Source organism: Tachypleus tridentatus, chromosome 11 (genome assembly GCF_004210375.1).
Source record: "Tachypleus tridentatus isolate NWPU-2018 chromosome 11, ASM421037v1, whole genome shotgun sequence".
NCBI classification, from domain to species: Eukaryota; Metazoa; Arthropoda; class Merostomata; order Xiphosura; family Limulidae; genus Tachypleus; species Tachypleus tridentatus.
In genome coordinates this window covers 40,411,506-40,430,218 of record NC_134835.1, presented here as the reverse complement: position 1 = coordinate 40,430,218, position 18,713 = coordinate 40,411,506, and positions in this window count along the sequence as shown.

Below are 18,713 nucleotides of genomic sequence, written 5' to 3'. Positions count from 1 at the left end.
ATTCTATCAAGCTTGATAATGTTTCGTTGTAAGAATTTGTTTTTGAATTTCGCGCAAAGATGCACGAGAGCTATATGCGCTAGCCGTCCCTAATTTAGCAGTGTACGACTAGAGGGAAGGCAGCTAGTCATCACCACTCACCGCCAACTCTTGAACTACTATTTTACCAACGAATAGTGGGATTGACCGTCACATTATAACGCTCCCACATCTGAAAGGGCGAGCATGTTTGTTGCGAGCGGGATTCGAACCTGCGACCCTCGGATTATGAGTCGAACGCCTTAACACACTTGGCCATATCGGACCAGATAATGTTTTATATAACCATTTAGTCAGAAACGTAATTCAATTGAATTTTTCATTTGAACATTCTTCCTACGTAATGTACACATAAAACTTGTGGAAAATATAAACTTACTTCATTTTAATTTACTATCACGAAAGTAATATAAAATGTGTTAACGTGAACTCAGAAAGCTTTTAATGAAATATTTTGGAATGATTTATTTGGTTTAATTCCTGCACCGCCCACAGAAACATTTCGTGTCAAGTAATACGTCATAGTGCCATGTGTTGCGTCATCTCACCTCCTGAACATAAATACGACCAGGTGAAAACTTTCACTGAAAGTCTTGTTGTGATCAATTCGAAATACAAATTTGCCCAACAAACACAATACTTCGCCTGTGTGACTGGAAGTGGTATCTTTCAATTAAATTACAGAATTTTAAATAATTTGAGTTAATATTTAGTGCACTACTGAGTATAATTTAGTTTGTTTTATTTTGAATTTCGCGCAAAGCTACTCGAGGGCTATTTGCGCTAGCCGTTCCTAATTTAGTAGTATAAGACTAGAGGAAAGGCAGCTAGTCACCACCACCTACAGCTAACTTTTCGGCTACTCTTTTACCAAAGAACAGTGGGATTGACCGTCATATTATAACCCCCTCACAGCTGAAAAGGCAAGCATGTTTGGCGTGACGGGGATTCGAACCCCCGACCCTCAGATTGTGAGTCGAGTGCCTTAACCACCCTGTCATGCCGGGCCGGAGTGCAATTTGCATGTTATCTTCTTTATCTTGTTACTAATGGTTACGTACGTTTCTTGTAATTCTACTATTTTCAAATTGGACAACAGGAACATTATTGTGCTATGTTTCTTACAGTTTGTTGTATTACTACAAGTTTTGTGTTTGACAGCAATTTCATTTGACGTACTATCGAAGAAGTTTTAGTCGTCTTTAATATTTCCGAGACTCTTCTATTATAAGTGTTTACAGACAATTATGCATCCTTTGAGAATGCCACAGATATCCATCTGACAATTCAAATTTACCATAGAACTGGTTGGTTGTTATTGCTGGCCTTAAGCGAAAACTATACAACGGGCTAACGGTGGCCTGTTCACCATGGGTATTAAAACCCGATTTTTAGCGTCTTAAGTCTGCAGACTTACCGTTGAACCACTGTGGGACCTGCGAGAGAAATAAATCATATATTTTATTAATATAAGAAGTAAATACTTATTATTAAAGTGTTTTTCCCAGACTCTGCTTATTAATAATAATATTAAAAAACAAAAACAATATCATTTTGGGACGTTATGTACTTATAGGAATTTGTATGTTCTTTTGAGGAACGAAAAGAAAAGTGACTCACTCGCTTGTCTGTCCCTGATTTTGAACTGATAGAAGAAAGTCAGATAGTCAACAACACCAATCACCAATTTTTATGCCACTCTTGCCACTCTTGGATGTATGATTGTCACTCTTTTAACGCATCCATCGCTACCCCACCTAAATATAGATCGTGTTTTTGCGGCAGAGAGCTAGAATCCTGAATTATTAGAGTAAGAAACTTTCGATTTAAACACACCTGCCATTAATCTCTGTCCAGAAAACGTTCGATAAAGAAAGAAACCCATTAGTTCAACTTATATAAGTTTTTGGAATATCACTATATCTAGGACACTATAAATAACTATAACATAATAGTGCTTTTTTTTTGTAAAGTGTGCTACATTAATAACAAGTGCTGGTCAAAAGTGAGCTCTACAGACCATGATTAAAATCGTAAAGTAATCAATGATCAAGTTTGTTTGTTTCATACTCGAAATTTGACAGAAAGGTACACAATGGGTTATCGAGTATCGAAACCCATATTTTAGCATTGTAAGTCCGTAGACATGCTGCTGTGCCACTAGAGGGCATAATCAACAAAACAAAACCTTTATAATGCAGTGGATAGAAGATTTTAATGTCATAAATTCATATACCAGAAAACAAAGAGAGGTAATTATACAGTCCTTGTAATATTATGAAATACAGAAACAGCTCTCAAAGTCCAACCAGATTAATGCTTAACAGATACACCAATAAGTACTACTTAAGAAAGACTTCGTATATGTGTGGTTGAAAGCTGCAGAAATTATCATTTCTCAAGCAACATATTAACAAAATGGCTACTGATGACTTACAGTGAACATATGTTTATTCTTAGGGCTGGAAAGCCCTAAGTAAGATTAATATTATATTATATAGACGAATACATCGAATACGTAGCAGAAGTGGTCTCTTGTCTGGAACGCTTAAGTCCAAACTTTTCTTCTGTGGAAGAAGTATTCTGTGGAAAAGGTTGAACACGAAATCTTCATTCGACTTATGGACAAAGGGTGAGTAGACCCCGTGAGTATTCAAATACCTTCAGGTATATAATGATAGGAAAAGTATCACCTTTACTATACGTCAGTGACTTAAACTCTGGAATAAACTATCAAATTAACACTCCTACGAAAAGACGTTTCTAGTCCTGATTTCTCCAAGCCCGTTCCCCTGGCTGTGGTTTCGCTAGATAGTAGATAGGGACAGTGGGAATCTCGTTAATCCATTCATTAATGGATTTAAATGGCAATTTTATTTAAATACAAAATTATTAGCCTAATATTAATAACCTTTCAAGTTGCTCTGGGGCCTATTAGGCCCCACTTTTCGTAGGAGTGTTAATATCAATAGCGTTTGGTTCGGTTTGGTTTGAATTTCGAGCAAAGCTACACGAGGGCTATCTGAGCTAATATCAATAGAGAAATACATAGTTTGTTATCAAAGAAAGAAACCAGAAACTATACAGTTATAATGTTGTTTTCACATTTTCGCAATGAGTATGATTCTTCTTGCGTAGACTATATTACAAATCAAACATAATTCGTTCCTTTCAAAAAGAAAATGTCTTAAAGGAAACTTAAGAAATAAAGAACGTAATAAAACTAAACTACTTCCACAGTAAACTTGGTTTTTATACAGATGTTGTTAAACAGGAAGGAATTTATAAATTATGAAAATACATAAAATCAGTTATTGTTTCTTTGATGTTGAGATGTTTTTAAAAGTACAGTCATGTAATAAAACCATCTTTATAGGTGGCTGAAGGAGTGAGTACATGATTGCATTTTTCTGAAACAAATAATCATACGTCAAGACTTATGAACGATCTAAAACAAGAAACACAGCATTTCGATATAGGGAACTTTTAATATTCTCCATGGAAACGTAAAAACTTACTTAGTGCAGCGTTAAAGACAGCGGCTAATCAAAATAACTCCAAACCAATCAAGACCAACTTTTTCATTCGCAGAATGAAAGCTTTAGTTGCACGAGAGACCCATGACACCACTACGATAAAGCTGTGAATATATCATGTTAAAAGTAACAAAATACTAACAAATAACAATTTAAAGTGAATGAAGATTTTAGAGCCAAACCTGGAAATCAGATTCAGTTTTCACAAATAAACTGTAGATATAGTAATATCTCCCGTTTCATCATCTGATGCAACTCCAATAGACATTTGTGCCTCTTGTCTGCTTAAAGATGCGCTTAGAGATCGGTTTCCAAAAAAAAAAACTGTAGAAAGAAGTGGAACAACATTGACCTTGCTGTAATTTGAAGAACCTGGGTCTCATAAAAACATCATTACAAGATAATTGCTAAGAACCAGAGAAATCAGATTACCTGAAAAATAGATACAGTCTTCAACACTGGTGTGTCAAACTTAATAAGAATTCCCAAATAGTATAATTGACCATCCTTTAGTATAACAAGGTAAGTATGTGTACTGAAAGTTACTGAATGATAGTCACTTATGCTCTTTGGGAATTGTTATTAAGTTTGACACACCAGTGTCGAAGACTGTATCTGTATTTTAGGCAATCTGCCTTCTCTGGTTCTTAGCAATGATCTTATAATAATGTTTCTATGAGATCCGGCTTTATTTCAAGTGATTATCCTTAAGTATAACAAAGTAAGTATGTGTATTGAAAGTTATCCGTGTGAAATGTTTAAGGCCAAACTTTCCTTTAAGCAGTGAGTTTAATTAGGTACAAGCCCGGCATGGCCAGGTGGTTTAAGGCGTTCGACTCGTAATCTGAGGGTCGCGGGTTCAAATCCCAGTCGCACCAAACATGCTCGCCCTTTCCGCCGTGCGGGCGTTACAATGTTTCAGTGAATCCCAGTATTCGTTAGTAAAAGGGTAGTCCAAGAGTTGGCGATGGGTGGTGATGACTAGCTACCTTCCCTTTAGTTTTACACTGCAAAATTAGGGACGGCTAGCGCAGATAGCCCTCGAGTAGCTTTGCGCGAAATTCAAAACAAACAAAAGGGAAAAAAACTGAGAAAAATATAACAATAGAAATTGCTGTAAATTAGGTGTTATAAATGTAATTGGCAGATTCAATTTTATGGCGAACATTTAATATTATGGCACACATCAAAGAATACAAGGTGAAAACCTGGATAGAAAATAATACAAAACTCTTTGTTTTCTTGTCCAAATGTCCAAATTAAAAGTCGTGAGCTATTTAGAATGACACGTTGAATATCGTATAAATTAGTGTGTTTAGAATAGCGGCATTTCTGCTTTGATTACACTCGACGATAAATTACATTTTGCAACTTGAAAATTGCAATATCACGCTGGGAATAAACCCATTTCATTACTATTCAAACTAAAATGATTAATGATGGCATACATATGTGTGTAATTCCCCGTTACATGTGTATCTTCTACCTGATTTAATAGCTTGCCGAACTTCGTTTTCCTCAGAGCAAAACTTTTAATCTCATGTACTTACAGTAACTACTTTATGTCATCATTCTTGCCTCTAGATTATTGTAACAATTAGCTCTGGATAGATAACACCATTCAGACAACGCTTTCGCACTTTTAGTAATTGAGTTCTACGAAATATATATGCATGATTACTGAAATTTTCTAATACATTTGATAAATAAATATGTTTCCTTACAGTAATAGCAGTTATTGCCTTATCTCCAGATTTCCCTAAAAATACCGGAACGTGTGTAGTAAATTAGATTTGCCAGCAGAAAATAGCTATCAAAACACGTGTAATCACCCGGTACTGGAGACATTTTATTTGTCTCGACGTGTAAGGTAATTTTCATTCCTCGATTTCAGGACTAAAAGTCTGTTTGTTGGTTTGTATTGTTTTGTAATTTCGCACAAAGCTACTCGAGGGCTATCTGTGCTAACCGTCCCAATTTAGCAGTGTAAGACCAGAGGGAAGGCAGCTAGTCATCACCACCCACCGCCAACTCTTGGGCTACTCTTTTACCAACGAATAGTGGGATTGACCGTCACATTATAACGCCCCAACGGCTGGAAGGGCGAGCATGTTTGGCGCGACTCGGGCGCGAACCCGCGACCCTCACATTACGAAGTGCACGCCTTAACGCGCTAGGCCATGCCAGGCCTGGCTGAAAGTCACTTGAAAGGTCGAAATGAATCAACTGTCGCAATACCTCAGCCTTTTGCTACTTATAAAGGAATTTCGTCAAACACCACAAAAGGACAGTTTTAAATATTTTATTAAGCATGTAATTGGTTAAATATTTAGAAAAGCTGGGTTACGATTTTAGCTGATATTTTAATATTCGGTTTGAATTTAGCGCAAACCTACAAGAGGGTTATCTGCGCTAGCCGTCCCTAATTTAGCAGTGTTAGACTAGAGGAAAGGCAGCTAGTCATCACCACCCACCGCCAACTCTTGGGCTACTCTTTTACCAACGAATAGTTGGATTGACCGAAACCTTATAACGCCCCTACGGCTGAAAGGGCAAGCATGTTTGGTGTGACGAGGATTCGAACCCGCGATCCTCGGATTACTTTAGATAAAGCAATGTAATCTTTGCATTTGTTCTTGAAATTTTATTTCATAAGGAAATATTTTTTTCCATCTCTTAATTGTGTAGTGGTAAAATATCATAATATTTAGCATACCTCAATGAACAGTGCACTGCTCATTGGTTCTTCAAAAATATTGATATTGTTTTAAAAAAAATTCATACAAAATTGCGATATTTGAAAAAAAATCTGAAAATTTGGGAAGAATTATGATTTTTATACACCTAAATAATTTTCTAAGCATAAAAAGTAAGTCTTTTTTAACATAAATGTTTATTAGGGTAATCTTTTAAAAATGAGTTTAAAGTATCAATTTATAAATTATGAAATCATTTCCTCTCATTAATTAGTCAAAAGATATTTTCATTTTTCTCTTCTTTTTAAAACAAAAACAATACTGACTACATCGGAGATCTTTTAATTTCTTAGAATAATAACTACAACAACAACAACAAAAACATACCTTTCCCGTTCGAGTACTGTCAGGTTCCTTAAGGTTTAGTCCACCTGGTGGGACAGCTACAATTAATTCTGTTTACTGACTTGCAAAGCAAAAATGCTGCGATTTGATTGCCATGGCTTTGTTATAAAACGAATACGTCATCCTTTCAAACATCAACTAAAGAAAACAGATTTCTTAAAACAAATACACGAAAAATTTCTCTTTTCGTCTACAATGAAAAACTTAATCAGAACTTTTTTCTTTCATCTGTATTTCTCCTTGACGGACTATAAACACCAGTAATACGCTTATAAAATCAGACGTTCTTTCAACCAATTTCTTAAACACCTCTGATTTAACTCAACTGAAGCAAGTTGTTAGTTAGCTAGTGTTGTAAATGAACACCACTTGAACAAATCAACACGAAACTGCCCATGAACAGTTATTGTTGTTTTGAATGAAGCACAAAGCTACACAATGGGCTATCTGTGCTCTGCTTACCACGGGTATCGAAACCCGGTTTTTAGCGTTGTAAGTCCGCAGACAAACCGCTGAGCCACTGGGGGACCCCATGAACAGTAATTTCAATAAGTGTTTGTATGAGATCAAAATCGAGGAAAACAATCAAATATCACTCAATGAATTTTATTCCCAAAACCGTAGAAAGAACAACTTTGATAAAACATAATACATCACCGAGTCTAAATTACAAATTTTTATAGTTTATTTTCTGCGACGTTTCTAGCAGGCGTCTTTCATCAGGCAGTTTTTGCTGTATGATGAGGAGCGTCTTCTTGATACGTCGCAGAAGATAAACTAGAAAAATGTTTATATTTAAACGTGCCATTGTATTTATTTTTTATTATCTTTAATTAGATATCACTGGTGCCTTTCAAGGAGTCGCAGTAATCAAATACAATGGAACAGAAACAAATGAAGGTTGCTTCAGACAAAGTGATTTTATTTTTCCTGATGCAGTTGGATACCGTATAATAATTTATTATTATTCGCACTCTGTCGAGAAAGTTTGTCAAGTTTTCCCAAGTTGAATGAACTCGTAACAAACAGTTCATATGTGTTTTCTTGTGACCACGACAAGTTATTAAAGGCAATACTGATGTTAGTTTTGAAACTTGTATTAAGAAACTTTTTAACTGGTCTTCCAGTAGCTTAGCAGTGTAATAAGTTTCAATATTTTACGTATTTTTTGTTTGTATTTGTCGGAGTAGATAAAATTGAAAATGATTAAAAATTGATTGTATCGTTTTGTAACTCATTATATAATCTTATTTAACGTTTCTAACGTACCTTATTTTATTTCAACGAAAAGTTGAGGTCTGTTTATATTGTAATTGTGAAATGTTGCAAGGAGCTGCTTAAGGCTTAGCACGTTTTTAAACCACGTTCTATTTCTAAGCTGGAAATGAACGACTTCAATTTTTAGTTCCTGAGTTTAAATTTTGCGCAAAACTACGTGAGGGCTTTCTGCGCCAGCCGATCCTAATTTAAAAATGAATGAGTAGAAGGAAGGTAACTAGTCATCACTAGACACCGCTGAATGCTGGGATACTCTTTTACCAACGAAAAGAGGGACCCACGACCCTCAGATTGCGAGCTCAGCGTTCTAACCACTTGGGCATGCCGGGCCTTTCTCATACTTCCTTGAATTATACATACAACTTAAATTTTGTGAATTTATGCTGACTCATTTTACATTTGATAGTCAAATAAACAGAAAGCGTGCTAGCATTCTCTATGTAATAATATCGTGGACACTTGTATTAAAGCAATAGAAAAATCATTTGGATTTTTTTCTCTATATGCCATCATAATCTAGATATGAAGAGCTACCTGGCATATTCGTTTTATCTCCAATGTATACACCACTTTTCAGCTATCCAGAGCGTCCCAAAGTCGAATAGCCAAAACCAAAATTTTTTATTTTCGATTATTATAATCTTTCTGCGTCTACCTTATTCTACCAGTAACTATAACTTTACCTTCATCTGATAGAGCAAAACGATCTTCACGACGTTTGATTATTTAGTTTATTATTACTCAATACAAAATTTACAAATATTTAGAATACTGTGTTTTCTCTGGTAATTCACACACGCCATCTTATAAAAAGATGACTCGTAATCTGAGGGTCGCGGGTTCGAGTCCCCGTCGCACCACACATGTTCGCCCTTTCAGCCGTGCGGGCGTTATAATGTGACGGCCACTCCAACTGTTCGTTGGTAAAAGAGTAGCCCAAGGGTTGGTGGTGGGTGGCGATGACTAGTTATCTTTCCTCTAGTCTTACACTGCTAAATTAGGTACAGCTAGCGCAGATAGCTCTCGCGTAGCTTTGCACGAAATTAAAAAACAAAACAAAAAAACTTTTTATAGTTAGACAAACAAGAATGAGAAAAATAAGTATCGTAAAATAAAAAAAAGCTATGTATGACTGACTACTGTACTAAAAAAAATGAACCAAACAAGATAGGAATAAAACTGGACATATCACTTGATTCATCTGGTGATTACATAGCAGACTAAACCGTCTCGATTTTATTTGGATAATAAAATCTTTATATTACTGGTTTTCTTACTGACAAAACAAATAAAACTAGAATTTTCAATCGTAAAATGTTACTCTATTGTAAAATAATGACAAAAATAGTATTATAAAGTTAAGTAAAAAAGTTATAATCGTGAAAGCTGAGATTTTATTAAAACTTCAAGCTTTCGATAGACAAAGTGGGAATATTTTGGAAATATTAAACTGATCAGAGCGATTTAACCTGGAAAATGGTGTTTTAACATGAGTTGGGTGAATTCATTTAAAGGAAATTATCTTCCAAGTCACAAACATGAAAACTAAATTTTACCTTATTTACGAGGTCTGTTGAAAAAATACGCGGACTGACGTCATAAAACAAAATGTACTTTATTTAGAAGTTACAGGTCTGGGACCCCTTCAAAGTACTCTCCTCCCCAACGCACACACTCATCCCAACGGTGTTTCCACTTGTTGAAACAGTCCTGGTACGCTTCTTTTGTAATGTCCTCCAGCTCCTTCGTCGCATTTGCCTTAATCTTTGGAATCGTCTCAAATTTTCTTCCTTTCAAGGGTCTTTTGAGTTTGGGGAACAAGAAAAAATCGCAAGGAGCAAGGTCAGGTGAGTAGGGGGGGGTGGGGAAGAACAGTGATCGAGTGTTTGGCCAAAAACTCACGAGTTCTGAGGGCTGAATTTCGCAGCAACGCGGTGCATCTTCAATTTTTCGGTCAAAATCTCGTAACAAGATCCAACTGATATCCCACACTCTTCAGCAAGCTCCCTGACAGTCAGACGTCGATTTGCCCGCACCAGGGTGTTGATTTTGTCGTCAGTTGACGTGGAAGGACGTCCAGAACGCTCATCATCTTCAATGGACTGTCGACCATCCTTAAAACGTTCATGCCACTTGAAACATGCCGTACGATTCAAAGCAACATCACCGTAAGCCGTGTTAAGCATAGCAAAAGTTTCAGTCGCAGATTTTCCAAGTTTAACACAAAATTTCACAGCAAGTCGTTGCTCCTTCAGGTCATTGATTCTGAAATCCGCCAAACGAAACAATCGCACTTCACTTAAAACCGCGTAGCTAATACACAAATGAAGATATCTGCAATCGGGAAATGACGTCGTAATCAGCTGATCTTTGCGAATCTAGCGACACCAAGCGGATTTCCCTGGAACCAACTGGAGCCGCGCAATTCAAACAGTCCGCGTATTTTATCTCTTTTACTTCTTCTTGACATGACTTTGTGGTCAGGAGAATTCGACTTTCAATCTGCGGGTTACGGGTTTGAATCAATTCGTATAACATGCTCACCCTTCCAGCTGTAAGGATGTATTAATCTCACTTTTCGTTGGTAAAGAGTACGTAAAGAATTGGCGGTGTGTGGTATTGATTAGCTGTCTTTTCTCTAATCCAGCACTTCAAAATTATGGCAGTCTAGCGCAAGCAGTCCTCGAGTAGTTAACTTGAAATTCAACAAAATAAACAGTTTCTTTAAATCATCAACTTCTTTCTTTAGGAAACTAATTTGTGTCTACTCCAATAACGCAGAGCAGTGTTCTTTACTAGCATACTAATATAAGATTTCTTTAACAGCCAAAGAAGTAGAAGTAATACATCTTAAAACTGAGGTACATCACATTACATACTTTGGTTTGCTTTGAATTTCGCGCAAAGGTTACTTTAGAATTGTCTACACTAAAGGGAAGGCAGCCAGTCGACACCACCTAGTCTTCATATTTTTACAGAAATAAAGTCCTCAGAAGTCGCTACTTTCTACATACTGTTTAGGTACAAGTCATTAAGTTTACTTTTTTTTTGGTTAAAATAATATGTTTTTACACTATTTAATTATAATTTCATCCTTACTAAATTATCATACTTAATAGCTTATATCATCTTTATTATCACTAACTGCTGATTTTCTTAAATGAATACCGAGACCTTAGGTTAGAACATTTCTAACCTAATGAGGAACCATGTTAGGGAGAAATGTAAGTAGCATTTATATTTCCATTGTTTATTAATTGATTGTTGTTCTATTTTTCTTACTGACAAGCTACACAATGGGGTATTTGCACTCTGTCCACCGCGGGAAATCGCACCTTATAAGTACAGAAACTTGCTTGTTTGTTTATGAATTTTGTGTAAAGCTACACGAAGGCTATTTGCGCTAGCCATCCTTAATTTAGTAATGTAAAACTAGAGGGAGGGCAGATAGTCATCACCACCCACCGCCACCTCTTCGGCTACTCTTTTACCAACAAATAGTGGGATTGATCGTAATTTTATAACCCACTTATGGCTGATAGAGCAAGCATGTTTGTTGTGACGCCGATTTGAACCCGCGACCCTCAGATTACGAGTCAAGAGTCCAAACCACCTGGCCATGACGGGTTTATATAAAAACTTATCGCTGACTTGACAGAGTTATAAGACTTCTGAGCTAATGACATGTGTAAGGCTGATCCAACATAAAAACTGATTCGGGTCGAAAGATGAGTTGGATCTTAATGAATACAAAACTATTTCGTTTAAAAATACGCATTAGTATAGTTTATAAAAGTAAATGTATATACCTTCCATTAAAAATAAATTAACCGATTGAATATGAGCCAGCATTGCGTGCATGTAAATTATGAAAATATTTCGGTTTTGAAAGCTGATTTTAATAAAAGAGAATTTAATCTTTAATGGTGTTTTAATACCGTCAACTGAAACATTATTCTAATGTTTTATAGACGTTCAAAAATATAAAATTAAGTTCTTTAAATAATAAATTCTTTTACTTTTTGTTTGTATTTAAATAAACATATTTAACAAAAAAACTGGAATAACACCTGGAAAATTAAGCTCAGTAATTTCATATATCGGATATTTTGTGTAATATACGCATACAATATATTGTTGGTATAATTAATATCACAATGATATCACAACGCATTTTTCTTTTACTACAATATCAATGTTAGCGGAAAAGGGAGAATGGTTCGACAAGAACATAGCAAAAATTTTCTTTTTTTATTTATTGGACAAAAACACAAAACAAAAAATACTTGGTTGTTTAACATTTTCAATACACCTTAAAATGCTCTCATTTCTCTGTAGCAAGTTAGTTTAGAAAGACTAATATAATAATTAAATGATTAGGACAAATCAAATATATTATAATTCGATTTTATCTTGCGTTTTGTTATTAAGTTAAAGACAGAAATGATCAAACCCAACAACAGTAAAAATTAAATTAGCGTATGTGAAATGATTAGATAACATACGACGAATTAGACTTTGGCTTACGTTCCTTTTTCTCAAAATTCGATAATAAATTTCGAAAAACCCTAAGCGCCATTGTATTTTCCCCATCTTTTGTTAACTACTAAGTTGGTGGAGTAGATTTAGCTATAGATTTCCGTGTATTAAGTGGATAACATTATATTTAGTGAAATATTTTTGGATATTAAACTGTTGGCATGAATTAAATTTTAGAATTTTGGATATTATTAAGCTGATAGCATAGATTCAGTTACTGACTTTCGTGTATTACGTTCATATTGAACATTCACTTCAAAGTCTTGAATAGTGCGATTTATGAAATCAATTAATAAACGACTAAGCGTATAGAAATGTTAGACATGATTTTTACAATGATCGATATTGATTAGTTTTACACGAACAGGATACTGTACTGCTCAGAGGATCAATATTTATTCTTACTAGTTTATTAGAACGGAAAGATGTGTAATTGCAAATTATTTATTTTTGACAATTACGACTTAGAAGTCTCACCTTTTCTCTATAGTTCACGTCTCCACGTTCGGTAATGGTCTATCTGATAACTGTGCATATAGGTAACAACTCTGTAGCGTAGTTTTTATAGCGAAAGGCTCCGTCGTAATGATGTCATGCCCAAAGTACATCACTTCCCTCTTTGTGCGTTCCATAGTCTACCTGGAGTAGTATTATTGAATTTCTGACACCAGTTTGAACAATCTGATCCCAATGAAATCTATAGGTGCTGCGCCTGGCGATTTGACCAATAAGTCTTCGTATTAAATGTTATGAGTATCTGTTTCATTCTTGATAGTATAAAATGAAGTATGACTAGAAACCTCATCTTGGAAAACCCATATTTTGACGAGCTCGGTGCAATACGAATACCCTTCTTGATTATGTTGACTGGTTACTTGAATAGTTTTTTTTTTTTCATCGAGCATTGCGTTAATACATGTATATTCTGGATGGTGTCGGTGATGTTTTTTTTGGAATTTCGCACAAAGCTACTCGAGGGCTATCTGTGCTAGCCGTCCCTAATTTAGCAGTGTAAGACTAGAGGGAAGGCAGCTAGTCATCACCATCCACCGCCAACTCTTGGGCTACTCTTTTACCAACGAATAGTGGGATTGACCGTCACATTATAAAGCCCCCACGGCTGGGAGGGCGAGCATGTTTGACGCGACGCGAGGAAACGTGCGACCCTCGGATTACGAGTCGCACGCCTTACGCGCTTGGCCATGCCAGGCCCCGGTGCCGGTCATCCAAGCTGTTCCATAATATTTATTTTCCTATGGCATTAAGTGCAAAGGATATACTTATCATGAAACTTTCAAGTTTACATTCCGGGTATATTTTTTATAATCTGAATATAAGAATATTTTACGTCGGAAATGGTTGTTATATACCTTTTACAAAAGTGTTCAGTTTTGAATTGCATAACATTATCAAAATGTAGTTCTGTTACATACATTTCTACAGTGACATTATATCAGCCATGGCTGTGCTGAACGAAACATCTGACTGTTCAGAATAAGGACACTCGTTGAAAATGGAGTCCACAGGTAATTGTTTATTTGTTTATGGATTTCGCGCAAAGCTACACGAGGGCTATCTGCGCTATCCATCCCTAACATAGCAGTTTAGGACTAGCGGGAAGGAAGCTAGTTATCATTACCAACTGCCAATTTTTGAGTTACTCTTTTACCAACGAGTAGTGGGATTGACTGTAATATTATAACGCTCCCACGGTTGAAAGGAAGAGCATGCTTGGTATGACGGAGATTCGAATCCGCGACCCTCAGATCACGAATCGAGTGCCTTAACCACCTGGCCATGCCGGGCCTCCACAAGTAATACGGATAAAACATGTATGTCATATAAATGTAAAATATAAGAAAGGTGACGGCATAGATTTTATTAATTAAATACACGGCACAACCTATTTTTTTACCTTCTATAAAATAACACATTAGAATTATTTAGAGGTACTAAACAAATGAGGTTTTTTTCGGTCTTCCAACTGCAGGATTACCATGGTTGAAAATAGAAGTTTTCTGTACTGTTTCTTTTTACTCCAGGGTTTAAGATGTAATTATGTTTCGACATTCATGACACTTTATATGAACCCTTAATAGTTAATGTTGACTGAGTAAATACAAGATAACTGGATTGCCTCATCAAACACTGATGGACAGGAGGCAGTTAATTTGTCCCGCAAGGAAACTGTAATTCTTCTCCTAAGCATTAAAAACACTCAGGAGTCCATGGACCGATCGATTGAAGAGTTGTTTTAGAGAGAATGTTAAAGAGAAGCTGGATTTATATGTCAGAAAATCCAACATGGGCGGAGAAAATGTGTCAGTTTACTGAATATAGAACCAAAGACCAATAGAATAATAGTTAGCTTCATATTCCCTGTTGTTGTTTTTTATTGTAACAGTTTTTCATATCGTTCGGAATTAACATTCTGGAGCTAAGTTTTATGTCTTTTTCACCACCTTCTCAATTCAGTTCGGATTTTATTTGACTCACATTGTCATTATTAAATACACTAATTTTTGTAGAGCTAAACTAATCAGATTAAACTTTGTAGAAAACAATCTTTGGGTTAATAAAATTTCAATAGTTATAATAACTAATCATTTATTTTCCCAGAGTCAGGTTGGTCACTTTCGTTACCATTAGGGGCAAGTCATAGCTTTTGGACAAGCATGAATGAAACATAAACATAGATCGCTGCTTAGAACGCTAGTTTGCAATTAAGTTTGCAATTCAAAGCAACTATGAATGAATGACGTTAAAAGGTGCAAGTCAGTTGTGAAACTTTCTCTAAGTAAAGTGAGAGCTTAATCATCACTTTCAAACATAGAAATAAAGAAGTGTTATTAAAGAAATAATCATGCTCATCACAACAAATATTAACACCAAATTTAAATCTGGCTCAGTTTTTAAAAATCAATGTATTTTACTAATTTTCAAAGAAAACTAATACACATATTTAAATCTAAATAATTATATCACTAATTCGCAAAAGGTGTTTTGCTACACTCTTTTAACATATAGTCTTCTGTTAAAGAGGATTTTCAATATTTTAATTCAGTGTCTGTTTATACAAAATAACCACAAATTCACCCTTGTTTATATGTTGTAGTTCGTTTTGTCTGAAAAAAAAAACAACAAAAACGAAAAGTTTTGTTAAAATTATGTGAAAATATTTTGCTTTATTTTTAAGAAAATTCTGTGTTTTGATCGTATGGTTTGATGTGAAGATGGTACAACAAACTTTACGCTTTTATGTTCTTCATACATTTCCTAAAAGGAATAAACAATGCTTTTTATATTTTCGTTATTCACAAGGGAAGAGAGTCTCTGTGGAAAATGGAAGGCTTTCGTTTTCCTTTAGCAGTAGAACAACTATTTCTTTAGTTCTGACAGCAGTTATCTAATATACGTTTTTGGCAACTTATTTTATTTTTGCAGATTCTAGGAGGGCTAGAAAGCGTCGGTTGGTCTTTTCACACGGGAAAAAGGGAATATTAACGTCATTGTGATATCTCACGTCACATTACAATTGCAATGTTTTAACTCAGCCCTTGCGCAAGCTATTAGGATAAAAGAGAACGTTGCTTATGTCAAAACTGACAATACTAGTTATTGTTTTAGTGATGTAGATATTCAAAATCTACACGTGACGTTTCGCAAATATTCTTATTTTATGGTTGAACTGAACAAAACAAAATACTTCAAAATATTTTTTTGAAGAATGAAAGGTATATATTGAAGTACGTATTAAAGTATATATTAAAATGTATATTGAACTATGTATTAAAGTCTATGTTCAACTACGTATTAAAGTATACACTGAAGTATATTTTAAAATATATTGAAGTATATATATTAAAGTATATATATACATTGAAGTATATATATATATAAAAGTATATATTAATTCCTTTTTCCGTTTTAAATTACCTTTGTTGAGTTTCGTTTCCTCTCCTCACGTATCTTATTACGTGAATCACTTTCTCTCTATGATTAGATTATGTTTTTGAAATATATTATACCACATCCTCCACCATTTATCCATTTAATGAATCGGTTTTCGTCCAAGTTATATACTCAAGCATTAGTTTGTTTTCTTTTTCAGCGATGTTTCTATATATATCAGGTCATCCCATAAGTAATGTCCGAAAATTTAACACAGAAAGTGCATCATCATTTCTTTCTTTGTAGAAAGTTTAATGACTAAAATATGTAGTAGGACATGTATAAAAATGTTCAGACAAATAAAAGAAACTAACCCAACTCCACTTTTTCAGATCATTAATCAAATAAACCCTTATGAAGATGGATGTGTCCTAGGAGCACTTAGGCTAAAATGCTTTATGAGTTTAAATAAGGCAATAGTGCAGTAGAAACATTCAAGGTGTTTATGATGTGAAGTCTCTCAATGAAAGAAAATGTTGAAGGTAGTTTCAGAAGCTCAGATCCGGTGATTACAGCTTGATTGATGCGTCACGTTCAGGTCATTCTGTTGACTTTAATGATAACTTGCTGCTGGCTGCACATGATAAAGATTACACTGTAACAGTTGAAGAACTAGCACAGGAGCTTAATTCAACCCATTCAATGGTTTACCGTCATCTGCAGCAGCTGGGAAAGGTGTCAAAACTTGGAAGATGGGTCCACCATGATTTGCAAAAGCCATCCCTAGAGCAAGAGTTGACGTTTGCACTTCTCTGCACCCTCATGAACGTAAATCACATTTTTGGACAGGTTAGTGACTGGAGATGAAAAATGGATATATTATAAAAATGTTACGCGCTGCAGACAATAGCTCAGTGCAGGTAACCTGGCTAAAGCAAACCCAAAATGGACCTCCACCCTAGAAAAGTCTTGTTAAGCGTTTGGTGGGATATTGTTGGTGTGGTCCACTTTGAGTTACTGCCACTTAATGTAACGATTACATTAGACTTCTATTGCCAACAGTTAGAGCACTTGAATGTTGCACTGAAAGAAAAGAGGCCTACTTTTTCAATCGTAAAGGTGTTGTGTTACACCAGAATAATGCACGGTCCCATACAGTAAGGATCATCTGCAAAGACTGAAGAACTAAACTGGGAAAAACTTCCACATCTTCCTTATTCTCCAGACCTTGCCCCATCTGACTATCATCTATTCCTAAGTTTGTAGAACTATCTTGATGGAAAAGAGCTTGGAACACATGAAGATGTCAAAACTACTTTCTCTACATTCCTCCAAACCCCAAGAATTTATAGTGGCATTCAGAAGCTTGTGAATCGTTGTCAGAAAGTAATTAATAATAGTGGAACATTCATTATTGATTAAATAATATTAAAAGTGTTTGAAATCCTTTCTCTTTTCCTGAACTTAAAGTCGGACATTACTTAAGGGATGACCTGATACATATAAGTGTGTTTTCAATTAGTTGTCACTAATTTAAATTGTGCTTCTCGGCCCGGCATGGCTAGGTGGTTAGGGTCCTCAATTCGTAATCAAAGAGTCGCTAGTTTGAATCCCCATCTAACCACATATGCTTGCCCTTTCAGACGTAGGGACGTTATAATGTTCTGGTCAATCCCACTCTTCGTTGTTAAGATAATAATCCCAGAGTTAGCGGTGGGTGGTGATGACTGACTGCCTTACCCATAGCCTTACACAGTTAAATTAGGGACGACTAGCACAGATAGCCTTCGTGTAGCTCTCCACAAAATTCAAACAAACTAATGAAAATAGAGAAGTTGCGTTTTATATTCTCCTGATAATTTTGAAATGAATATCTCTTTTGCAAATAGCTAACCCTCTCTAAGAATAGTGTCCGTTCAAAATTATTACTACCGCGAATCAGCTTACATCTATAGCGTCTACTGAGGAAAGTATTTTTCTCTAATTGCGTTTGAAAACGTTCATTCCTTGGCAGAAATTATATTAGCATAAACAATGTACTTTAATTTTCTAGAAGAAAAAACGTTTGATGCAGTTGGAAATTATATCAAATCTGCAAAAATATACAAATTAACAAATAATTTCACCTCATCATTGGATAAGTTTTATTTTTGGAAATTGGAGCTTAGATTCTAATATGTCATTCAAAATTAAAACATTTTGCTAATTTGGAGTTTGGGATTCATATTGAAAGAACAAAAGATACGATCAATAATAGTTTCAGATTTCTGTTAAACACATATACGTAAATATCTCACACAGAATAAAAAATAATTGTTGGAGTTATACT